The 27,093-nt window shown below is 47.2% G+C and overlaps 1 long non-coding RNA gene across 1 annotated transcript in view; it reads right to left on the bottom strand.

Moving 5' to 3' along the window:
- LOC134527818 (uncharacterized) overlaps positions 1–26,661 on the bottom strand; it is a 73,426-nt gene extending 46,765 nt beyond the window's left edge. Inside the window, exons 1-2 of the long non-coding RNA XR_010074288.1 lie at positions 26,514–26,661; positions 21,892–22,033 (exon numbers count right to left, since the gene is read on the bottom strand). This is a non-coding gene — a long non-coding RNA (uncharacterized LOC134527818). The remainder of the gene's footprint in view (positions 1–21,891; positions 22,034–26,513) is intronic.
- Between the last annotated feature and the right edge of the window lie 432 nt (positions 26,662–27,093).

Raw genomic sequence — 27,093 nt, 5'->3', positions numbered from 1 at the left:
CTAGGCTCTCACTGGCGATGATGAAATCCCCTTGTCAGTCAGACGAGAGTCTGCTGGGGGGTTGCTTCATTAAGCAACTGATCTGAGCCAGCCCCTACTATTGTGTTTGCTTCGTCTTTTCGTTTTGTTGTGTTTTTGTCTCGTTTCAACTGTTGTGCTGGCTTGTTTCTGTTTTGGAAAACTATTGTGTTTGTTTCGTCTTTTCGTTTTGTTATGTTTTTGTCTCGTTTTCAACTGTTGTGGTGAATTTTTTGGGGTTCAATTCATCATTTGTGGGGGATTTTCGTTCTCTTAGTCCATTTTTCTTTGTTTTTCTTTGTTTTGATGACAGTCGTCGTACCCTCCCAGATACAGAGGCCGTACCTGGCCACCGACGTGGACCTGAGGGGGTCTGTTTTTCCCCAGTGAACCCTCAGTGTAGTGCATCGGCCAGGGATGCACCCGCGTGCGCCCTAGCACGCCAGTGAGACAGTGTTAGTGTGTAAATGTTTCTGTGTTGTATATATTCTTTCCAAATGACCGTGACTTTTTAAGGGTGTAAATAATGTAACAGTGATGTATTTATTAGTGTGTAAATGGTCTTGTAATTCTCGTAAATGTCTCGCAGTGTCTATATGTAAGCGCGGCCTGGCGCCCATCCGCGTCGCGAGGGGTGGCGCTCTCCCACGCCGGCCGATTCCCCTTCCCCTCCCCCGCAGCCCGCGCGCGACGGCCCGCGGGCGGGCGGGGGAGAGCAGTTGAACTCAGGACTCGTTCAGCGGCGGACGTGCGCGCCGCTCCGCGCTGATCGCGAGACGTGTCTACCGAGCTGCGGTCCGGCGACACCGCCACTGTACGAGCATTTGCAGCAGCCGAGCTGCCTACGTTGTGCCGCCCGCGCTATAGGGTGTCCGAGTTACGAGTTATGTCACGAGTCGGTCATTATAGGACGCGTAAGCATAGTTACGCATCGCCGAACTATCGCCGTCGTTACGAGTCAGTACGTAAGCAGTTGGCAATCAGGGACTTAGTTATGTGGGGGGACTGCTAGTTCGCGTCGGGACGAGTGGGCCGTACGAGACGGTCTTCGGGAGTCCAGGTCTCCGTGAGAAGGGCGCACACCCCGCGACGGATCCGCCAGGCCGCGGCAAGCTCTCAGGATGCAATAAAAGAGCTCGTGGAACGATTAACATCGAGTGGTCCTTTAAATCTACCTATCATTCTTCACCACCATCCCTCCAGGTCCCGTATTTCCCGGTCTCGGCCACGTCGGCCTGGACCCACACCTAACCGACGAGAGCAGTACGGGCATAACAGGAATTTCTAGTAAACGGGGAAATAGGGACCAGAAGCCGAGGGACGTCATTTGGCGCCCAACTAGTGTGGCCGTAAGCACACGCAAGCGCACGCAAGCGCACGCAAGCGCGCAGGTTCAGGACAGGACGGAAGCAGGTGCGGCCGCGCTGCGTGGGAGCGGCGCGAACTCGATACGGCGCGCCGGCGGGAGATATCGCGGCGCGGGAACGTCACGAACCGGAGACGTTCGGCGGGAGATATCGCGGCGCGGGAACGGCGCGAATACGAGACGTTTCGGCGAGAGATAACGCGTCGTGGGGGTGACAGAAATACAAGACGGCGGCGCAGCGACGTCTCCGACTGAAGATAACGCGCCGGGTAGGATCGGATTGTGTTACTGGGGAGATTGTGATCACCATCCCGGATCAGTAGCACCGAGAGGACAGGATGGCGTGGAAACAGGCGGGACAAGGGAGAGACGATCTAATAAGTTTTGAAACAGACATGCAGGAGGAAGGAGATTCCGCGAAAATGGATGTGAAAAGCGTCGTGTGCGGGTCCGGCGGCGCGGCCGAGGGCGCGAACGGCACGGACAGCACGGACAAGGACTGTAAACGGGAACAGGGGGACAGGCCCGCGGACGTGGAGGGGCTGGTAGTGTGGTACGTGAACACGCAGTTCGAGTTGCCAGTGTTTGCGGGGAGAGACAACGAGGACCCGCGGGAGTTTTTGCGGGAGTGTGAACACCTCCTAAAACTGTACGAAGTGCGACGGGCGGAGTGGGCGTCGCGAGTGGCGGGACAGCTCCGCGGCGAGGCAGGGAACTGGTGGTCAATGGCCGGGAGTTTTGATACCGAGTGGGGACATTTTGTACGCCAAGTCGAGACTAGGTTTGATAACGATCAGGTGCGGGCAATGTGTTTACGGACATTTTATTGCCGAAACCAGGAGGAGGACGAGAGTGCGGAGCAGTTCATTTACGAGAAGTTACGCATGTTCCGCCGATTGGGAACGAGTGGGGACGTGAGTGTGGTGTTGCCAACCATTGTCGAACAATTGCTACCAGAGTTCCGCCCCTTCATGAGAACGGCTGCTGGTCGTTACACGGAGGAGTTCGTGGCCCTCGCCCGCGTGATCGAACGTGACATGTCGCAGTGGAGGACGGCACTCAGGGGCGTGAGAGTTCCCCGTGCCCGCTCGGGGCCGCGGGGGGTAACCGTCACAGAGGTCACGGACAGTGACATGGCCGTGGTGAGCTACGCCGACGGCGCGGGACCGCGCAAAAAAACAGACCGTGGTGGCACCAGGGAACGTCCGGAGACAGCTGCAGCAGGAGGAGGACGTCACGAGCGGACAGCTACGCGAGAGAGGGATGAGCGTCCGCCGCGATGCCGATTTTGCCCGGTAGCGTACCATTGGCATCGCCTCTGCCCCACCAGAGCCGCGTGGGAGGAGGCGCGCGAAGGCAACACGTCGCAGGCGGGAAACGCAGGACCGGGGGCGGAGGGACAACTGGGTGCCGAACCCCGGCCCGCCAGCCACCGGCAGACCCAGTAACCGACAGGACTCGTCGACCACCACCGGCGCCTACCACACCAACATCGCGTATGCCGCCAGGGAGCGAGGGGCAACAGACCAGCTCCTCGTCAGCTGTGCCCGCGCCGGGGCAACCTCAGGGACAGCCGAATGCCGTCACAACCACCACGGCCCCGAAGCCGGTTATACCGGGGCTGGACCAGCCGCCGCGTCGACATGCCGTCGGCGGGGTGGGCAACCGGAGCAGCAGCACGGGCATCCCGCCCGCAGTTCCCGTGCAGGGGCAACTGGACGCCGCCAGGACCCCGGGGCCGGACCAGCCGCCTCGTCGACATGCCGTCGGTGAGGTGGGCCACCGGAGCATCAGCACAGGCATCCCGCCAGCAGTCCCCGTGCGGGGGCAACTGGATGCCGCCAGGACCACAGCGGCCCCGACGGAGGTTTTTCCGGGGCCGGACCAGCCGCCTCGTCGACCTGTCGTCGACGAGGTGGACCACCGGAACGTCAACACGTCGGCGCCAGAGCGAGCCGCGGACCTCGCCGCGAGTTCCCCACGCCCGGACGGCCAGGTGGCCGGGGGCAGTGGGGGACAGACGACTGCACAGCTGGGGCAGGTCGGCCCCGAGGAGCCGGAGCTGCTGCGAATTCCCGTCCACGCTAACGGGCGGGAGATGCTGGCCCTGGTGGACACCGCCGCCAGCCGAACCTACATCGCGGCCCACCTGGTGGGAGCGGAGGCAGTGACACCGCGGAGGGAGCTGGTGCAGCTGGCCACCAGGGACGCCATCATCGCGGCAGGGGGCATCACTCAGGTAACATTGAGCATCGTTGGTCACGTTAGCCACATCGAGGCCTGGGTGGTCCCCGAGCTCCGCGAGGGGCTGATCCTGGGGGTCCCGTGGCTGCACGAGGTCGACGCCACCGTGGAAGTACGAGCCGGCCGGATGCACTTCGGCACCCGGGGGCGCTGTACGGTGTACGGCGTGCACCAGGTTCCCCCCAGTCCCCCTCAGTCAGTCATCCGCCTAGAGGATCTTCAGCACGGTGTCCCCGAGGAGTACGTCGACGTCATCAACAATGTCCTCGCCTCCCAGGCACAGGTATTTGCGGCCGCGGACCGGCTACGACGGACGAACGTGACTGAGCACCGGATACTGATGGTACCGCACCGCCCCCCCTTTGAGAAGGTATACGGATTTGGCATCCGAGAACGGGGGGCCATACAGACTCAAATTGACGAGATGTTACGGGATGGAGTGGTTGAACCCAGCACCTCCCCGTACAACTCGCGGGTGGTGCTGGCCACTAAGAAAGACGGAAGTCTACGCTTTTGCGTGAACTTCAAGGCGATAAACAAACTGACCATTCCCGCCTCGCCCCTGCAGATCAACATCACAGACGCTCTGGCAGGACTGGGGGATGCTACTATCTTCACGACACTTGACTTGAAATCGGGCTACTGGCAGGTGCCGGTATGCCCGGAGGACCGCCCTAAGACGGCATTTACAGCACCAGACGGCCGACGTTACCAGTTCTGCGCCATGCCGTTTGGTCTCATGGACGCCCCTGCCACGTTCCAGGCACTGATGGTACGTGTTCTGGATGGGTACATTGGCGAATTCGCCAGTGCCTATCTGGACGATGTTATCATCTGGTCCAGGACGTGGGAGGAACACGCACACCATCTGGCACTGGTGCTAGAACGTATGGCCAGACACGGACTGACGTGTGCCCCAAAGAAATGCCACATTGGGGCCACGGAAATCGAATTCCTGGGACACATAGTGACGGCGGAGGGGTGCCGCCTCCGACCTGAGCAATTGGAGCTGATTGAGGGAAAGGGGGCACCGAAGACCAGGAAGCAGCTCCAGAAGCTGCTGGGGCTGCTCAACTGGCTGCGGTCCTTCGTCCCCGACTTCGCCACGGTGACGGCCCCGATGACGGACCTACTGTCGCCGAAGACTAAGTTCCGGTGGACCCCCGCCGCGGACGAGGCCTTGCGACAGTTAAAGCACCAGTTCAGGAACTGTCACACGCTCTCACGCCTGGTGCCCAGCCGCCCCATCTTCATCCAGACAGATGCGAGTCAGGAGGGGATGGGGGCGGTGCTGTACCAGATGGATGATCGGGCCTGAGGCGCGCGATCGAGTACGCCAGTGCCAAGTTTGGGCAGGCTGAGCGGAGGTATCACATGAATGAGCAGGAGTGCCTTGCGGTGGTCTGGGCCCTGCAGAGGTACCGTCACCACGTCGAGGGGCGTTCATTCACGCTGAGAACCGACAGCCAGTGCCTCCGCTGGTTAGACTCCGCTCAGGGCCGGAAGTCTAAGTTCACTCGGTGGGCCATGCTGATCCAGGAATTCTCGTTCACGGTCGAACACATTCCTGGACGTGAAAATCAGCTGGCCGACGAGTTGTCCCGGAATCCGGATCCTGAGAATGAGTTCCACGACGACCAGGGCTGGGAGGAAGTGCTCCTCCCTAAGCGTGAACGCGGGGTAGAGGACTCGGTGCCGCGACCGTGCGCGTTGTACGCGCTGACAAGCTCCACTGCTCCTGCGTCCGATGCGCGACCTGAGACAATGACTGACCTGCTCGCGTGGGTACACGCGGCACAGCTCCGGGACCCCGACACCCAGACCCGACTGACAGAGTGCGGGGAGGGGGTGGTACCGGGCTGCCGAAGTTTGAACGGGGTGCTCCAGACCAGGGGGGCTCACAGGACGGGTGGGTGGCGGACCCATGTGCCGCCCGAGGCGAGGCGCTGGGTCCTGAGCTACCTGCATGACCACCCCCTGGCAGGACACCCGGGTGCGGAGCAGACGCTGCGTGAGGTCAGGTGGACGTTCCGCTGGCCTGGCGACGCGGCAGAAGTGAGACGCTACGTGCGGGCCTGCCTGCATTGCCAGGAGCGGAAGTCCAGGCGACCCGACGGCAGGGAGCAGCAGGTCCCACGACGGCCCCGAGATCCCTTCCACACTGTGGCGGTGGATATTATGGGGCCGTATCCGCGCACGTCCCGTGGTCAGCGATTCATTGTCGTGGTCACGGACGTCTTCACCCGCTGGGCGGAGGCGATCGCAGTACCAAACGTGAAGGCCGGCACCGTAATTGCCCTGCTCGAGCGCGAGTTTTTCCCGCGATACGGGTACCCCACGGTCCTGCTGACGGATAACGGGGTGCAGTTCACGGGGAGAAGCTGGCAAATGTCCTGCGCGGGATGGGGGGTGGAGCATCATACGACGCCCACCTACCATCCGCGCGCGAATCCGACCGAAAGGCGGAATTAGGACATTAAAACTCAGCTGCGCATCCGGTTGGACGAGGACCACACCAAGTGGGACCTGCACCTGCCGACGCTACTGTTTTGCCTGCGCCGTCGGACGAACGCGGTCACAGGCCATTCCCCCGCTGAACTGGTGCAGGGCCGAAACCTCGCTATGCCCGGGGAAGCGCGTGCACCCCCCGACTCGCACGACATGACCGTGGACGATCTGTGCGAAGACACCCGACGTCGCCAAGCTGACTACCTGACTAGACGCACACCGCAGACGCACCAGCCCCCAACACTAGAGCCTGGCCAGCAGGTGTTTGTTAAGTGTCACCACCTGTCAGTTGGCGAGAGGGGTTTTTGTGCCAGTCTGGCCCCTAAGTGGGCCGGACCGCAGGAGATCGTCGACAGACTGGGGACCACCTCGTACCTCGTGTGTCGCGCCGACGGACGGACGACTAAGGTACACAGGGATGACATTCGACTGATAGGCGACCCGCACAACGAGTACGACCACGACGACAGCGGACCAGTGGTCGGTGACGGGGCCGAGGATGACGTCACCGAAGGTGTACTGGCCGACCTCGGCGCCCCTGTGGTGGCACCACCGGAGCCGGTCCTGGGACGTCGACGGGGACACGCCCACCCCAGGTCACAGCGGGTGGTAAGCAGGGGCGTTGACGGGGACGACGACACACGGGACAGGACGTACGGGGACAGCCACGATGGTAGCGAATCGGTGGTCCGGGACAGGGCCAATGACAATGTCGCAGTAGGAGTCCTGGTCGACCTCGGTGACCCCGTGGTGATGCCACCGGAGCCGGACCTGGGACGTCGACGGGGACACGCCCACCCCAGGTCACAGCGGGTGGTAAGCAGGGGCGTTGACGGGGACGACGACACACGGGACAGGACGTACGGGGACAGCCACTACGGTAGCGGACCGGAGGTCCAGGACAGGGCCAATGACAACGTCGCCGTAGGAGTCCTGGTCGACCTCGGTGACCCCGTGGTGACGCCACCAGAGCCAGACCTGGGACGTCGACGGGGACACGCCCACCCCAGGTCACTGCGGTTTGTAAGCAGGGGCGTTGACGGGGACAACGACCCACGGGACAGGACGTACGGGGACAGCCACGACGGTAGCAGACCGGTGGTCCAGGACAGGGCCAATGACAACTTCGCCGTAGGAGTCCTGGTCGACCTCTGTGACCCCGTGGTGACGCCACCGGAGCTGGATCAGGGACGTTGACGGGGACACGCCCACCCCAGGTCACAGCGGGGGGTTGGCAGGAGCGTTGACGGGGAAAATGACACCTGGGGCACAACACACGAACGGGCCCGCACGACGACACTGACTCAGCCTCCTACGGGGGGACAGCAAGGGGGGGACGGCGGTTGGCGACTGGCAAGAGGGGGCAGGGGAAGGACGCCCGTCAGAAGGGATGGAAGGGGTCCACGTGGCGCAAGCATGGCAGAGCTGGAGCACTTCGTGGACCGGGTGCTCCCGCCTGATGACGTCAGCGCCTATGCCAACGACACTGATGGACCACTCATCGAGGACGTGACGCATGACGACACTGCACAGGGCGACCTGGTCGACCTGAGTGAACCAGTGGTGACGTTGCCACAGCCTATCCAGAGACGTGGACGGAGGTACGTCCACCCCTGGGAACGGCGGGTGACGGGGACGGACGTGAGCAAGGACGTGACAGACGGGGTAACGGTCCGGCTCCTCAGTGGGGAGGGCGATGTCGACAGGGCCCAGCAGGTGGTCCTGGACTTGCCTTCCGGGGAGCCGATGACGACCGCTCACGCGGAGAGGGGACCGGCGTTGCGCCGGTCCACGCGTGAGAAGACAGCCCCCCACTACCTCCGGGACTACGAGTGGGGGGGTCAGCACAAACCCCGAGACGTGAGACAGACGACCGATGGGGGGCTACGCTGCAGCGTGATGCAGCTCCTGCCCCAGTTTGCCCGACCCAGATGGAATGACATGACGAACTCCGACGACCAGACACGTGGCCGGACGCAGACGCAGCTGCCGGTCTAGGTCGGCGTCGGGGGCCAGGACGGCCTCGGGAGAGGGGGGGCATATGACGACAGTCGTCGTACCCTCCCAGATACAGAGGCCGTACCTGGCCACCAACGTGGACCCGATGGGGTCTGTTTTTCCCCAGTGAACCCTCAGTGTTATGCATCGGCCAGGGACGCACCCGCGTGCGCCCTAGCACGCCAGTGAGACAGTGTTAGTGTGTAAATGTTTCTGTGTTGTATATATTCTTTCCAAATGACCGTGACTTTTTAAGGGTGTAAATAATGTAACAGTAATGTATTTATTAGTGTGTAAATGGTCTTGTAATTCTCGTAAATGTCTCGCAGTGTCTATATGTAAGCGCGGCCTGGCGCCCATCCGCGTCACGAGGGGTGGCGCTCTCCCACGCCGGCCGATTCCCCTTCCCCTCCCCCGCAGCCCGCGCGCGACGGCCCGCGGGCGGGCGGGGGAGAGCAGTTGAACTCAGGACTCGTTCAGCGGCGGACGTGCGCGCCGCTCCGCGCTGATCGCGAGACGTGTCTACCGAGCTGCGGTCCAGCGACACCGCCACTGTACGAGCATTTGCAGCAGCCGAGCTGCCTACGTTGTGCCGCCCGCGCTATAGGGTGTCCGAGTTACGAGTTACGTCACGAGTCGGTCATTATAGGACGCGTAAGCATAGTTACGCATCGCCGAACTATCGCCGTCGTTACGAGTCAGTACGTAAGCAGTTGGCAATCAGGGACTTAGTTATGTGGGGGGACTGCTAGTTCGCGTCGGGACGAGTGGGCCGTACGAGACGGTCTTCGGGAGTCCGGGTCTCCGTGAGAAGGGCGCACACCCCGCGACGGATCCGCCAGGCCGCGGCAAGCTCTCAGGATGCAATAAAAGAGCTCGTGGAACGATTAACATCGAGTGGTCCTTTAAATCTACCTATCATTCTTCACCACCATCCCTCCAGGTCCCGTATTTCCCGGTCCCGGCCACGTCGGCCTGGACCCACACCTCTCCGACGAGAGCAGTACGGGCATAACAGGAATTTCTAGTAAACGGGGAAATAGGGACCAGAAGCCGAGGGACGTCAGTTTGTTGACCATATTCCTGTTATAGAATATTATGTGGTGTATATATCCTGTTGACAACAGCGATATTTGCTTATTTGTGTTTTTTCTTTTGGTTTTTTGTAGTTTTCTTCTACAGACATACTTGTGCTTAGTAATGGCGTATGTCCAAAAGCTTACATCAAGGACACCCTATAGTTTGCGATATTTATTTTAGTGTTGGATAAATAAATATAAAGTCAAACTTAAATAATATTACGGTATTTATCGGTTGCACATTCTGTTAAAAAAGTGGGAATTTCCCTCATTTTTCAGACTTTCATTGTGCTTCTGATCTTACAGATTTACAATAATTTTTGTTCTATGAAAAATATTGCCTATGCAAATAATTGTGTTAGTCGTTTATAATAACTGTTTCTTTAAAATGAGACGTCATTTACCCCCTCCATTGCCCACTATTCCAGAGCTCACACCTCCCTCTAGTCGTCATTTACCCCCTCCATTGCACTACTACCGCGCTCACACCTCCCTCTATTTCCCTTGCCCCACTACATATCTCGCATCCTTCCAGGGCCTGTCGTGACTCGTCAGTTGACAGTTGGCCACTGGTTTTGGTGCTGTATTGTTTGTGGTGTGTGCACGTGTATACTGTTATTGTGTTAGATAATTTAAGATATACAGTTAAGTTGGTTCCTGTTAGTTGATTTTGGTTAGTACAGTTCACTGTAATGTTTTGAAACACTAAATCACTACTTCATGTAATGATGGCTGTGCCGAAGAAGAAACTTACGAGAGAGACAGGCATTTGAATGCCCCATATTTGGTCACCCGAGAGATTTTCTTCAGAGCAAACCACCAACGGATGAATGTATTCTCCGATGCTGTTCTGAAGAGCGATTCAAGCTATCGATCCAGTCAAATAACGTGTGTGTAAGTTTTTCTAGTGTAGCCAAGACTGTAGAAAAAAATTAAATGTTTGTACGAGAAAGCATCTATCCCAACAGTTTCTGATTACAGAATAGTTCAGCTGATTAATGCTTACCATGATTCTTATTACAACATCAGGAAGTCGCACAATCGTGATAAAGATAAAGCTTCATTTAAGCAAACGGTTGACGAATTCAAACTGAGAGCTTCTTCACTTTTTGACATCGCTGCTTGTATATGTGCTATTGTTGTCGATTGTACATGAAAAAAAACACCAGATGTCTGTGAATGTGCACTTTCAATTAACTAAAAGTGCGAAAAAGCGAAAAAGATTCCTGCCCTTGAGTTAGGATTGATATTTTTTCAAAGAAAGTATGGATTGGGAAGAATTGGAGCTCTCGACGTCAATAAAACAAGAAAGTTGGTTGAACGTACCAAGAAGAAGGCTTGTGAGCTCCAGAGAACCAAGACACAGATTGACACCAACAATTTTAACAGTGAAGCTGAAGAATATACAGATGATACAGAGAAACTTTCTTCTGGTGATTCGTATCAAGAGGATAATGAATTTAAATCAAGTACTTCGTCAACAAAAACCCATTGTCAGATGAGAGTTAACATGAGCGCAACAGTGTTAAACAGTGACCGATTTTGGAGTATCAGATCGTGTGACAGCTGCCATAGCTTCAAGTGTTCTACAAGACATTGGAATGATAACTGACACAGACTTTTCTCACATCGTTGACAAGAATAAAATTAAAAGAGAAAAGAGTCGTGTCAGGACTGATTTGCAGAGAAGTTATAACGAAGAAATTTGTGGCCTTTACTTTGATGGTAGAAAAGACGACACTCTATTTGTCAAAAAAAAAAAAAAAAAAAAAATGCCAAGCATTTTCGTAGGAGCAGAAAAGAAGAACATTATTATCTGATTCAGCAACCTGGGTCGACTTACATTTGACATGTTTCTCCTATATCGAGTTCTTCAGCCGACATTACTCGAAGCATCACTTCTCATCTGTCTGAACTTCAAATATCGCTTGAAAAGCTAGAAGTGATCGGGTGCGATGGCACCGTTACCAACACTGGCTGGAATAATGGCGTCATTCGTCAGTTAGAACTGCACGTGGGAAGACCACTACAGTGGAGTGTGTGTCTACTGCACTTCAATGAACTTCCTTTCCGTCATATTTTCCAGCATTTAGATGGTTCAACCACAGGGCCAAAATCTTTTTCTGGACCTATAGGACAACAGCTTACTAGATGTGAATTGCTTCGTGTGGTGGAGTATGAATCTATAGATTGTTTGGTTTCAGTAGTGGACAGAAATATGCTCAGCAAAGACCAGCAATACTTGTTAGACATATCCATAGCAATAAAGTCGGGACAATGTTCAGAGTATTTGTCAGTTCGAGATCCTGGTCCTCTGTCGCATTCGAGATGGCTAACTGCTGCCAACAGAGTGCTTATATTGTACATGAGTTTATCCAATCCTTCTGAGAACTTGAAACAAATAGTTAACTTCATCTTGAAATCATACATGCCTGTATGGTTCAACATTAAAAACAGTGAACATTTCACTGACGGCCCGAAACATGTTTTTCTAGCTATTCAAACATCGCGGTAGTTGTCTGACGATTTACCTAAAGTTGTTGATCCAGTCATTCAATGCAATGCATTTTTTGCACACCCAGAAAATTTACTGTTGACTATCATTTTTGATAACAGACAACACATTCGGGAGCTTGGATATAGGAGGATTTCAAAAGCAAGACAAAGCACCCCTAAAGGAAAGACTATTAGAAACTTTGTACCACCTAAAATTAACTTTGAAGCTACAGATTATGTTGGCATAATTGACTGGAGAACTTCCTTGTTGTATCCTCCCCCAATGCTTCGGGAAGTATGTGATGATGATATTAAAACACTCATCAATTTGGAAATTAAACCTATCAGAGTATAGAGGTATTTGAGAAGCCCTCAATAGAAATGAATTTTATGTTTATTATTTTACTTCTTACCTCTATGACTTTGTCTTAGTCCTGTTATGAATTATATTTACCAGTATTGTATCTCTATGGTCAGGTTAATTTGGTTTTACTCTTTAAGTATTTTCATGTTTTATCTAAGTAATAATTTTATGAAATGTCTTTGCAAACATTTGTTAAACGGCGACGAATAGGAAATGAGCTTACACCTTTTAATATTGTTTTTGGGTCATTACTGAGGAAAGAGTATATGTGATTGGACGCTCGACTGCGCATATATTTTATTTAAAGAATTTAGTATTTCCAGTGTGATTTCGGAGTGTGTTCAATAGAGAAAGCTTTGACTGTTTGAAACAAATTGGAACTTGAGTTTCTGTTCTACTATCATGGGAGAAGGATTAGAGAGAAAGAGCTCCGTGATTTAGTCATAAATGAATGTAAGAATATCACGTAAAACATTGGTACGACGACTGAATAGCTAGAATCTACGTGAAATTGATGATTTTATAATAAATACCGGAACTACACAATGAAGAAGAGGTAGTTACCGATGTTCGAAGCTCTACTAAAGAATCGACGACGACGATAAGTTTTGACTAACAGCATAAATAGAACTGGATCAACGACGAATTAAGAAGAAAAGAAGAAAAGGAATATCAATCTTCGAGATGGAATGAGTTCGACAGCGGTAGACGGCATCGTAGACGGTGTACCGGAGGACATCATCCTTCTAGACGACTCCAGGTGACCGACGCCAGTCCTGCTGGAGTACCAGCAGCACGAGAGGAGGTGCATCGAGACGGAGACCCAACCAGCGACATCGGAGGAGAGTGAGATCTAACCAGCAACATCGGAGGAGAGACAGGGGTTCGGAGAGGTTTTCCACAGCCTCTTGGTATTGTAACGACGCGACGAGGTTTGTTTGCCCCATCCCCGAATTAACAAGAACAGCGAGAAGTTACCTGTCCTATTTTAATGGCAAGATATCTTAAACTATGATGTTTACGATCAAGACCTAATTTGAAACTCGCAAAAACAACTTAATACTACTTAACTACGTAAAGACTTGTAGCTTGTACATACTGGACCTGGTTAACTGACATTGATCAGTAATATGTACGATATCAAAGTTAAAATCTGTTAAAGTCATTAATTGTCTTGAATGTTTAAAGAATAGCCCCAGGTCCAGAAGTCTTGAGACAGTTTGATCTACCGAAAGAGACTGAGCTAGTAAAAACAAAGAAAAGACTAATTTGCCAGTTAAAATGTGTTTCAATAATATTTAAAATATTGACTGATAACCAAACTATTATTCAGTGATACAATTACGTAAAACGTAATTAGTTCTGAAAGACATTTAAGTATAACGGATATTGAAATTTTGTTTAATGAAAAACCTATTTAAACATGAATAATTGTCTCAAAGGTATTTGTATGTTGCTTGCTAATCATTGACTCTGTCACTTTTCATGTTACAGTTGGATATGTTGCAAAAGAGTATTGTCACCCATACAACCATGATTTTGACCCTAGTAAAAAGTTAAATTTTCATTATATTTTATTTTTCCGATTGATAACCATACTTACATATCATGTGTATGTTAAACCAGATAGACAGAAATATTTAGCTTGGATTGTCTTGAAAGAATAATTAGTTTTTATTACACTGAGATCAGCAGTCATAGAGAAGTTAATGCTTTTAAACACACTACTTATATTTGTTGATTTTAAGGTCAGAATACTTACACCAAAGAGAAGGAGACATACTGCTAAGGAATTATACGACATTTTATTGTTTGGTATTCACACTGAGTCAAACTACACCAGTACATACAACTTGAGAATAATTTATTTTCACTATCAACATAACAAGACATATTTTAGTTAATATTCTGTAGAGGTTAGTAGTTGTGCTACATACACAATCACAGCACTAGTACTTTATAGAGTTTTCACGGCGCCCAACTAGACCACATTTTACATTATAGATATTGGCATTTTAGGAAATATACTCCATAGAGTAATTCTGAAAATACTTATAGAATTTTTGATCACCCAACGGTGGCACACCCTTTTGAGATTTTAGTCGCTCATCTTTGGAGCTGTCTGAAAAATAACAGAAGAAAAGGGAAAATTCTGAAAACACTTCAGAATTTTTGGCGCACAACGTGTAAGCCAACGTTAGGGACTATTTTATGATCTTTTTTTTGAACAACTCAAGACACTTTGAAAAATACAGACAGTAATTTTATTTTGTCAAGATGACAGACACAGGTAGGAAGTCATATTTTTTGAGAGGTAGCAATGACACTTCTGACTCTAGTCCTGAACGAGAACCTAGAGAAGTAGTACCAGAACAGCACATCGAGACTACTGGTATGGAGTCACAGCAGGAAATGGAGTTGGGTCATTCGCCGCCGACACCAACTGTTACCCTAGATGCACTGTTCCAGTTCATGAATAAGGAGAAATTAGAACGGGAGCGTAAAGAACAGGAGGAGAAACTAGAACGGGAGCGTAAAGAACAGGAGGAGAAACTAGAACGGGAACGGGAGAAACAAGAACGGGAGCGTAAAGAACAGGAGGAGAAACTAGAACGGGAACGGGAGAAACAAGAACGGGAGCGTAAAGAACAGGAGGAGAAACTAGAACGGGAACGGGAGAAACAAGAACGGGAGCGTATAGAACAGGAGGAGAAGTTAGAAAGGGAACAAAAGGAGCGAGAAAACGCCGAAAGACTAGACAATTTAGTGCAAGTCTTAAATAACACTTTAGGCAGGATTGCAGATGAAACAGCAGAAATCAGGCATGACTTAACTGAAACACAGCACGAGATGCAACAGAAGTTTTCCAGTGTACACACTCGTATTGAAGGTGTAGAAATATTCAGTAAACGCACTGACGATAAAGTAGTACACTTAAGCGAGCGTCTAACAGGAAGGTTAGATATGGTAGAGGCGAAAATAGGGGAAATAGAAAGAGAATCCAGACACATCGCAACATTCTCGCCCCAACTAACGACTCACCACACTAGCGAATGTAATACCGACAAGGAAGACACGCCGGTAAACAAATCGATAACGATAGAAGCCGAGCGAAATCCCGCGAATATTAGTACTGCAATTATGTCAGCAGATCCGGTACTTACACTACACCACCCTTCTAAGAAATGGTTGGATGACGTTCCAACATATTCAGGGAAAAGTAATGAAAACCCTCGAAGATTCTTAAATCAGTTTGGAGAATATTGCCACACATTTAAGTTAACAGACGCAGAAAAATTGAAATGCGTTAGCCACTGCTTGAAAAACACGGCATATTATTGGTGGGAGTTGGCGAAAGATTCGGTACACGCATACGAATCGTTTCAGAAAGCTTTCATATCCCAATTTTGGAATACTCGTATCCAAAGCAATTTGCGAATACAGTTGCATTCTGAAAAATTCGAAAATCGTAAATTTCAAAATTTAGAGGCGCATATCAGCGATATGTACGAGAGAACTCGTTATCTTGATTGCCGTATGGAAGACGAAGAGTTTATTGCCATGATAATTTCGCAATTACCACTCAATTATCAATTACAACTTAGTGGACGGCAATACAGTAATATTGTAGATTTCAAGGAACAACTGTTAACGTATGAACGACTCGTTAAGCTCGATAAAACGGTAACGCACAAAGAAACTAACGAGCGCAAGAACACGAACCAACAGACACCGTTATACAATAACTGGCGTAACCGAAATGAAGGGCAGAACAGCGGACACAAACAACCTCAAATTCACACACTGAACGTTGAAAACTGCGGAAGTAATTGGTATCACAATAGATATCGAGGTCAGCGATATGGTAACGGATTTTATAAACCACAGTACTATCGTCGTAGAAACGAGAAGCGACAAGACAGACGCGAAAATGAATCACAGTGGGAGAATAAACGTCAGGAGGGGACAGTTAATTTCAGAGAGAATTCAGGCGAAAATCGAACAACGAAAGAACGATCGGCAAATTACAATAATCATTCCGGAGGTCAGTACAGCATAAATGCACAAACGTTTGTACCGTCTGAAAAAGGGAACAGCTTTAGCACCACCATTCACGACGCGCGACAAGGAGAAAGAAATTCATATTCTATAGCGCCAAGTCACGAGCAAAGCAACACGGAATGGCCGCGCATGCAATCTAGCAGACGCTCAGATACAAACCAAGGAGGTAATAACACATTTTTGATTTCACCGAATGCAAATAATGGATTTGCTAATTTGTCACAAGAGCAAATTAGAGGATTTAAGGACAGTGCGGTAAACTAATTAGGGATGGCGAAAACCCGCTCCGCACGTCAGTCCCTAATTGTAAGTTAGACGGGGCTAGTATAAAATTGGATCCCGACGCAAATGACAAGAATAATTGTCGAAGCATACACACCATTATGTTCAAAGAAAACGAGCGTGAATTTTTACTCAGCGAGCCCACAGAAACCGAAGTTCAAGCGAAACAAGCACTATGTCCGGAGATATCGTTAACTTTAAACGGAGTTAAAGTGCCTGTACTATTAGACAGCGGCGCAGAGATATCCTGCATCAGCGAAGACTGCGTAGCCATGATAGAGAGCACCGGAATATCATTACCGAGAATGCCAGTACCGAGTTTAAAGATTCTAGGAGTTACATCAAGGGCTAGTCCCATCATTAATCGTCAGACCTTATTGGAAGTAGAAGGGTTAGGTAGCACCAAGTACATTAATGTATTAATCGTAAAAGGATTGGCCAAACCAGTAATTTTCGGGGTAGACTTTCTAACTAGCCATAAAATAATTTTGAATTTTGCAAGTTGGATGGTAACTGCTATGGATGACACAGAAAATACGAAAACTACTGAAAATTGGGAAGTTTCGGAAAAATGCATTTTGAATAATACTGTACACAGTTCTACCAGTGTTACTCCATATGAAGCGTTAACAGGAAAAAGATCATTGATAATACCGTCATCGTTACTACCGAGACATCACGATGAAGCTCTGGCCGCAGAAGATAAAGAATTAGTCGAGATACAGAAGGAAACTGAAGAGTTGGTCGCAGCCAAGTTGACATCCACGGCGGATCTTCGGAGAAAATACCAGAAAGATTCCAGCAAGATGAGTTTTAACTGTGGAGATTTAGTACTCAAGAGAACGAATCCAGTAAGCCAATTTTGGAAGTACGTTACTAAGAAGCTATTTCTACTCTTCGATGGACCATATATGCTCACGAAGATTATTAGAAGTAACTGTTACGAACTGTCTGACATTAAAACGAAACAAGTAATAGGACACTATAATATAACGCAGTTGAGGAAATATTACACTCCTGTAGAATAGTATACACTGTTACACATATGTCCGTTTGAAGACATATATCGGTGACAATACTCTATGTTTGCAAGTAAGTATGTAAATAAGGTCAATAATATGAAATGTAAATTTTCTGCAAATAATTAGAATATAGATGAGATGTTTGTATGATGAGAAATGGTCCTAAGACCTATATCAGAGTATAGTTCGTTAGTCACATTTCTGAAGGGGACTATTCTATAGAGGTATTTGAGAAGCCCTCAATAGAAATGAATTTTATGTTTATTATTTTACTTCTTACCTCTATGACTTTGTCTTAGTCCTGTTATGAATTATATTTACCAGTATTGTATCTCTATGGTCAGGTTAATTTGGTTTTACTCTTTAAGTATTTTCATGTTTTATCTAAGTAATAATTTTATGAAATGTCTTTGCAAACATTTGTTAAACGGCGACGAATAGGAAATGAGCTTACACCTTTTAATATTGTTTTTGGGTCATTACTGAGGAAAGAGTATATGTGATTGGACGCTCGACTGCGCATATATTTTATTTAAAGAATTTAGTATTTCCAGTGTGATTTCGGAGTGTGTTCAATAGAGAAAGCTTTGACTGTTTGAAACAAATTGGAACTTGAGTTTCTGTTCTACTATCATGGGAGAAGGATTAGAGAGAAAGAGCTCCGTGATTTAGTCATAAATGAATGTAAGAATATCACGTAAAACATTGGTACGACGACTGAATAGCTAGAATCTACGTGAAATTGATGATTTTATAATAAATACCGGAACTACACAATGAAGAAGAGGTAGTTACCGATGTTCGAAGCTCTACTAAAGAATCGACGACGACGATAAGTTTTGACTAACAGCATAAATAGAACTGGATCAACGACGAATTAAGAAGAAAAGAAGAAAAGGAATATCAATCTTCGAGATGGAATGAGTTCGACAGCGGTAGACGGCATCGTAGACGGTGTACCGGAGGACATCATCCTTCTAGACGACTCCAGGTGACCGACGCCAGTCCTGCTGGAGTACCAGCAGCACGAGAGGAGGTGCATCGAGACGGAGACCCAACCAGCGACATCGGAGGAGAGTGAGATCTAACCAGCAACATCGGAGGAGAGACAGGGGTTCGGAGAGGTTTTCCACAGCCTCTTGGTATTGTAACGACGCGACGAGGTTTGTTTGCCCCATCCCCGAATTAACAAGAACAGCGAGAAGTTACCTGTCCTATTTTAATGGCAAGATATCTTAAACTATGATGTTTACGATCAAGACCTAATTTGAAACTCGCAAAAACAACTTAATACTACTTAACTACGTAAATACTTGTAGCTTGTACATACTGGACCTGGTTAACTGACATTGATCAGTAATATGTACGATATCAAAGTTAAAATCTGTTAAAGTCATTAATTGTCTTGAATGTTTAAAGAATAGCCCCAGGTCCAGAAGTCTTGAGACAGTTTGATCTACCGAAAGAGACTGAGCTAGTAAAAACAAAGAAAAGACTAATTTGCCAGTTAAAATGTGTTTCAATAATATTTAAAATATTGACTGATAACCAAACTATTATTCAGTGATACAATTACGTAAAACGTAATTAGTTCTGAAAGACATTTAAGTATAACGGATATTGAAATTTTGTTTAATGAAAAACCTATTTAAACATGAATAATTGTCTCAAAGGTATTTGTATGTTGCTTGCTAATCATTGACTCTGTCACTTTTCATGTTACAGTTGGATATGTTGCAAAAGAGTATTGTCACCCATACAACCATGATTTTGACCCTAGTAAAAAGTTAAATTTTCATTATATTTTATTTTTCCGATTGATAACCATACTTACATATCATGTGTATGTTAAACCAGATAGACAGAAATATTTAGCTTGGATTGTCTTGAAAGAATAATTAGTTTTTATTACACTGAGATCAGCAGTCATAGAGAAGTTAATGCTTTTAAACACACTACTTATATTTGTTGATTTTAAGGTCAGAATACTTACACCAAAGAGAAGGAGACATACTGCTAAGGGTGTGGTTGGAACCTGAAGTGCAGCCACCTCCTTGTGGTGAGTTCTGGGTCGTTTTGTTTAGACATAACGGGTGAAGAGCTGCACAATAAAACTTTCAAAAAAGAGGAAAATGTCCACTTTTTGAACAGAAAGTGCGACCGATAAATACCATAATATTATTGAAGTTTGAATTTATATTTCTTTATACAACCCTAAAACAAACATCGCAAACTATAGGGTATCCATCATAGAGGTATAAGTTGATTTAAAAAATAAATAAAAAATGACCCATTGTTCTCAATTTGTATAAACTTTCGGCACTATGCGCGACCGGAAGTTATCAACCGATTTGAAATTACTTTGCATAGTTTTTCTTCTTACTGTTAAAGGCAACTTTTCCGCACTATAGCAATTAAAAATAAAAAAGTTTATTTTTTCAGCCCACCCTACTTTCCATGTCAATAAAGAATCCATATCGATTCATGGTGACCACTTATAGAATTACCTCTTCGGTGATATCACCAACAAGATACATCAAGTTCCAAGATACATGAAAAACCCTAGGGGCTACCATTTCCTGTAGAGCTGACATACGCCCCCTTACATCAGCTATTGCTTGTTTCCCTGTTGATCTTCCTGTTTCTCTTCCTGCTGCGATGTCTTCCTGCATGTCCTATAGTCCTACTGGATGTGTCCTGGTTCATTGCAGACGAAGCACCACATGCGTCCTCCTGCTCTTCTTATCTGGTTACCTGGAGAATCATTCAGCAGCTTCTTCAATGCCCTGAGAATAACTACTTCATTAATGGTGTTTCTGGCATTTGCTCCATTGTAGGGATCTAGCCTCTAGCTCTCCTTATCCTGATGCTTTTGTTTCTTGCCCATGGTGTGCTGCCTCGATTTCCAGGGCATGTACCAAGGCCTTGGAGTTCTTCTTGTTCCAGGCCAAACAAAGAGTTTGCTGAACCACCGAATCTCTCAGTTCGTCTATAAAAGCACTAGTGGCTAGCTGCTGGCGGAACTCTGTTGGTACTTCTGGGTAGGCGAGGTGCACAAGTCACTCGATGTCGGCTTCGAATTCTTGGAGGGATTCTGAAGATCACTGTTGATGTATCTTCAGGGCTGTTCTATACAACTCGCCCATGTGTCAGTCGCAATACCTCAGCTCAAGGGCCTCTACTAATACTCCATAATCTTTCTGGTCTGGGACTGGTAGGGTCTGCTGCAGCTCTAGCGGAGATCCTCTCAGAACAAAGACAAGTGTAGTAGCCTTTTCATCCTGGCCCTAACCATTTACTTCTGCTGCTGCCTCAAACTGTTTACTGTACACTGTCCACGAAGATTGACCATCGAAGGTGAGTGCCTTGCATTTTAAGTGGCCCCTGGAGGTTCCCTCCACCTCAACAGCACCTTTATCCACCTCGACGAAACTCTTACGGTTCGTAGCAGCAGAGGCTTCTTTGCTCATCTGTTGGCACTCATAACTTACAGCTTCTACATGTCGTTCAGTGTCCTGTTCGAGCTGAATTATCTGTTGTTCCTGTTGAGATGCTGCTAGAAACACATGACTTTACCCTCGAACTGAATTCTGGTTTCGTCAATTCTCTTCTTTATTTCTTCTTAAGTAGCCACTATTTCTTTTCGTATCTCTTCTTGACCCCTCTTCATTTCTTCTTGGTTTGTCTTCATGTCTTCAATCTCAATCATCATAGCATTCTTCACCTCCTCTTGGCAGTTCTTAATTTCATTCTTCATCTCTTCTTGGCTATTATCAATTTTATTCTTCACCTCTTCTTGGTTACTCTCCATTTTATTATTATGCTCGGCCCAGAAAACAATTATTTTTCTAAGTTCGTCGGCTGCCAACTTTCGTGTCCACATACACTACCAGCCTATAATACTGTGTATAACTACACTGTAATTTCCCTTTACGAATTAACCTAAACCTATACTAAATCCACTAACTTTACTACTACTACACTAAAAACTAACTAAAGTTCCTAAACTAACTCATTTCTCGAATAACTAAATTTGTATAATATATATTTTTTAAATTTTAGTTAAAAAAACTGTACACTAAATCTATTAATTAGGGCTATCCCACTTCTATGAACAAAAACGTTACGAACTTTTGTGGGGAGAACTAGGTTTGTAAGAGATAGCCCAATTAAGTTTTATTACAGTTTTATTCATTATTAATATTTGAATTGCTAATGATAATTGTACTTAAAAATGCATGATCATCAATCACTTGCACTTAAAAATGTTTATTCGCAAGTCACTCAATGTCTTGTCAAGTTCCACAGTTCGCACTCCTCGCTGGGGCTAGGATTGACAGTGATTCGCCCCTTAGCACGTACCTGACCTCATACACACAGCCTCACGCCACTCAGTCGCACTCTCACGACCCCCTCGCTAAGCATCGCGCCTCTCTCGAGGGGGGATCTCACCCTCTTTGCCGATGCTGCGCTTCCCTTCATTTGCTGGACTCTCCGAACTCTTGGAACTGCCGCGGAAGCCGGCATTTCTTCTTATATACCCTGGCGTCCTTCTTGAATTGACGAGTCGCGTCATCCCGGGCAGACCCGACGCCTGAAACATCGAGAATGGCCTGAAACATCGAAAATGGCCCCCAAGTAACGTTCCTCAAGCACGGCGGCATCCTATGTAGGCTCGCAGAATTCCCAGGCCGCTAAAAGTGTCAGTGACAATAGTCCTAGGTGCGATAGTGAGTGAGTAGAGGAGGAGGATGGGTAGCGAGACCCTTGTAATCTGGCCGGGCAGCCGAGGCATGCGTGACGTCAGCACCCGAGCGAGGCAGCTGGCCAGACTCGTTGAAAGACTCGCTCGGGTACGTGGCACGCATAGCGGCCTTGCCGCCTGGCACGCATGCAACTATATATATATAGTGAGACTTATAGAGGAATATATGTAGAGAGATAGAGATATGCTTTGTATATGTGTACCTACTTCAAACGAATTATAAAAAAAATTGTGTTCTTTCTCTTTTCTTTATTTTCCATTTAACCAGACAGCCACAGCATCGCATGGCCGGTACATATAGTGATTAAATAACTTATAGGCCTAATATCAAATACATGTTTATAATAGAGTATATAATAGGGATATTTTTAATATTAAAAGTTTGGAAAAAAAGAAAAATTAAGAAAAATAATACAATTCATTATAAACTCAACACAAAAAATCAGTTTATAAAACGACACCTCATTGTATAGGACTCCAGCCAGGAGCAGAGTAAGTGGAAGGAGAAAAAGGAGGGCTAACAAAGGGGGGGGGGGGGGCAAAAAGAGGTGGGGGAACTGGGTCGAGCACCTGACCGCCCTGGCCGCCGCCCAGGGAGACAAGCCACCCCCCCTCCCCTCTCCGGTCTGACCAAAACTTAAGAAGATGACGCACACACCACTACTGGTGGCGTAGCCGGGGGATTAGGTTCCCTGTTATTTATTTTTATTTAATTACTGCCCTTTTCATCATTAATTTACTATATTTTACGAAAAAAATGAGGAGGTTGGAGTGTACCGCAGTCATAGACGTGTGGTATTGAAAGTGGCATGGTTAGGCGAGAAGATACTGCAGTGGTCCTGGGCGGGGCCCACCCGGAATATGGTTGTATGAATTCTAAACTGTTATTGTAAATTACGTATTCAATGGATATACACGTGTAAGTAAAAAAAAATTAGATGTAGCTCAGTGCACTTCGATATGGACGTCATTTTCAGCTCTGGTGATGTCCATACTGTACTGTCTCCTGCCACGTTTCGCATCGACCCCCCCCCCCCCCGGGGGGGGGGGGGGGACATACGACGTCATACGAAAACTTCCCTCTTTCCTGTGGGGATACATTTAAAAACTTTGCGAGACTGAGAAGACAACGAACATCCATGTCCTTAAGGACAGGGGCGTTGCAGCAATTGCAACTGTAACTTTGGACACGATTCAGAATACATGTACAATACACTAATAAAAGTGCGACTACATATTTTTTCTCTTGTAGGGTTTTATGATACATATGGTTTGTTCAGCATTCACGTTTATGTGCTTTAAGTTACGTCTGCAGTTGTTTTAGTTAATTATTAGTTCGAAGTTTTCTTCGAAATACCTTCATCTGCGTGTACAACACGTAACAACCAGTGCCCCCGTTTTAGACAACCTTTTCAAACTGAGCGTTGTGAGTTTTGCATACTTGCCAGGTGCCGAAGTATTACGTTCTAAATTTTGTTTTAGTTTCTCGCGAGAAAGATTGAGGTATAGAGTGTACAGCAAGGATACATTATTAGTTACTTTGACATGTAGATTAATAATCAGTTTTTAAAAATGTTATTCCTCTGCGTCACCAAAATGTATGTGAGATAAGGGTGTAACCGTAATGATTTCCATTAAATAATTTTACTTCAGTGACAATATTTGCGATGTTTGTAGAACTTCGTTCAATCAAACATTGCGCAGACGCTTGGCGTTTGATTAAAAATAGTTTTTTTATTATTTTTTAAAAAAATCCGTTAAGCTGCAACTTCAAAGGCATATAACGGTCTTGGTAAGCACTTTATACCAATACCATATGTTGTAGTGTGTTTTCTACTTATTTTTACGTGATAAACCTGCAACCGAAATCTGTCAGTAGAATTCAGACCCATACTGTACACAAATGTAGAGTTTAAATAATTTAAAAAAGAAAACCCCTAATAAAACATTAGAGAACTCTAACCGTTCGTCGAATCATTCAGCTCTAACTTCATGTATTTTTCAAGTGAATCTTCTTTACAGCATAATGGCGATTCGAGGCGATGACTCATCAGAACTTAAACGAAAAACGGAACACTTATGAGCGGGGCCTCGATGGCAGAGAAGAGCAGGGAGGATAGTGAGCATCCCACTCTTCACTCACGGGCAGACGTTAGTAACGCGGCGATGCTCCTCGTGGATGCTGCCCGCTGGAAACACGGCGACAAACACCCGGGCCGTTTCGCAGCTGCTCATTCCGGTCGTGTCGAAACTCGCCTCAAGTACACACTTGCACGCTCCTCCCCGGAAGTGGCATCACTAGGGCTGTCCGAACTGGAGTGAAGTATTCAGCTGTGCGAGTAAAATAATATTTGTACTTCTCGCGTAGTTCGATTTGAAGAAACGTCATTTTGAAATAAGTACGTTTTGCATGTTACAGATTATTAAAAAATTCAAGTAATTTAAAGGCTTGTTAAATATTTTCCACTTAATATTGGACTGGTATTAATAAATTGCATAAAAATATTTTAATACGTGTTTAAGGCAGCAGTAAGTACATGCACATACATACGGATCGTCAAAACGAAATAAACAAAGCTCTACAAACACCGCAAAACTTGTCACTGTCACTTCATCGAATAATTGGGGGTGAAAAAAGTCACATAAATGTATGGGAAGTATAGACGTTACTAAAATTACTTAAATTAAATTATTTTATGACAGCGGAAAGTTTAGTGGTAATTGTAAAACTTATTTCACTGAAACATTACCCGCTCGCTCAGTGTTCCAGCTTAAGGGTCCCATAGGCTGAGCAGAACTTCAGAAAAAAAAACGCGATTCGAAATTTTTTCAAGATATCCGGGTGGTGTCTAATTACGAAAAGCATTTTAGAATACGCAGAGGACAGATGAGTAGTTCTTTTACTATGTTTAGTTTTTAAACAGTATTTTTAGAAGAGTGAAAATAGCTAAAACACGCGTTTCTGTAATATTATTTAGGCATTAAACACTCAAGGGACTTGCATTACACATTATGGTTAGTGTTCAAATCCCATAGGTGCACTATGTACGACGAGAAGAATGCGCGCTAGTTCAGAGCCTTGCGCTTAGAGGAGATACCGCGCTGGAAGCACCAGCGAGCGTCGCACTTCATCGCCCGCCTCACTAACACAGATACACCCCTGACTAGGTGGACCCCTTAAATACTTTCTCTCTATTATCTGCAATAAACCAGCAGTTGTTCAGCTCCGACTTCAGAGACTTCATCAGCATTGGGAAGCGCTTCAGACCAGAGGAATGTATTCTCCGTGATGAGCCCGCAGCCGAAGCCTGCTGTCTCGCTCTGTGTGGAGCCTTGCGGGCCTACGTGACATCACCGTCGTATCTCCGCTGCAGCCCGCGGCCGCCGACATAACCCGGTTACCGGCCAGACCTGGACGTTAGCGATAACACCGCGACGTCTCATTGTGTTTACTGTTTACTAGGCGCGGCCATCTGTAGGGCATTCGAGCAAACATCTCGTCGGTCTCGGATTGGAATAAACATCGCCTCGGCCGCGCTCGCTCGAGCGCCTCTGCTTCCACTGATGATCCGAGAGATACTCAGCATTTATTGATAGACCCACTGTTACTTGGGAAATTCATTCCACTCCAGGCTAGACTTAACTTGCCTATACACAATCAAGTCTTTATAGAGAATTTACTGGTGGATAACAAGGCCACATCCTTTGGTGGGTCACACGCAAGTGGATATCTCATTCGTGACTCCACAATTGTGTATAACTCAATCGCAGAACATTCTATTGCACAAACTAAACCTCTTTGCCAGTTCCTAAGTCCTTTTCATGTTCTTAGAATGTTCGCTGAGGCTAGAGTTTAGCGAATGTAGCTACCTTAAGGTAAACTATATGACTGCTATATAGCTTGCAAAACTTTAAAAGTCCCAGTCACAGATAAGGCCAAAACAATACCTGCTGATCTGCAAAGAGATTCGTGTCCAACCATACTACAGCCAAGTAAAATTTTCAGAACAGCCAAAATGTTTTTCATGGCTTCCCAGGCACTTAAATTGGCCATCGAAACGAAAACCACATCAAAAATAGCCCCAGTAACCGTCAAAATGGATCAATGCGAAAGTGAGGCACAACCTACAGCATTACTTGTGCTGTAACTGCTGCAGCTTATAACGACAGGTTCAAATCACAGATATTTGAAGCAGGCTGGCGAAAAAAAGTTAACCACTACAGCCTATGCGTGCAATAATTTTAAGTTAGTTCCAAAACACGCCAAATACAGCTTGAAGCCTGCCTGCAAGCACATGACATTGCTCACTTGTTATAATGCAGAAACTCTGCAGTCCTCTAAATCATGAGCGCGACCTCCGCTCATGATGTTAACAGCTCGGCCACAGTAGTAGAAGTTCACAGCCCGAGGTCTCGCGGCGAGCGCCGCCGCAACAGTTCAGGCTGGCTCTACGCGCCGGTTCTGCTGTGCATTCGCATGGAAATGAAACACACCAAGGCCGATAGTTTCGGTACGCTGACACCTGAGTGGCGAAATTTATCGGTAGACTCAGACACAACAAAATTTCTGTTCCAAATCAAACAAATTGATTAAACCAAAATAGTTATAAATAATAAATATATGAAAGGTGACAAATTAATAAATTAAATAGCACTTAATGTGAGACATTGAGGCGTGGTGCACGCTTCATTTCTAAGACAGTGATTGCGACAGAATTATTTTTACGCTTGTGGTCATAATTGTCTGTGTTACATATACACGATACCTTACAGTGTTAACTAGTCACTATTAACCACTTAAATAAGTATTTGGTAATATCGCAACACAGAACATGTTGTTTGTAATTGGCGCGCCGACTATGGCAAACGGAACTAAAGAAGCACGCATG

The sequence above is a fragment of the Bacillus rossius genome, chromosome 1 (assembly GCF_032445375.1).
Source record: "Bacillus rossius redtenbacheri isolate Brsri chromosome 1, Brsri_v3, whole genome shotgun sequence".
Lineage (NCBI taxonomy): Eukaryota > Metazoa > Arthropoda > Insecta > Phasmatodea > Bacillidae > Bacillus > Bacillus rossius.
The sequence above is the reverse complement of the archived record's forward strand: the minus strand, read 5'-3'. Positions and strand labels throughout refer to the sequence as shown.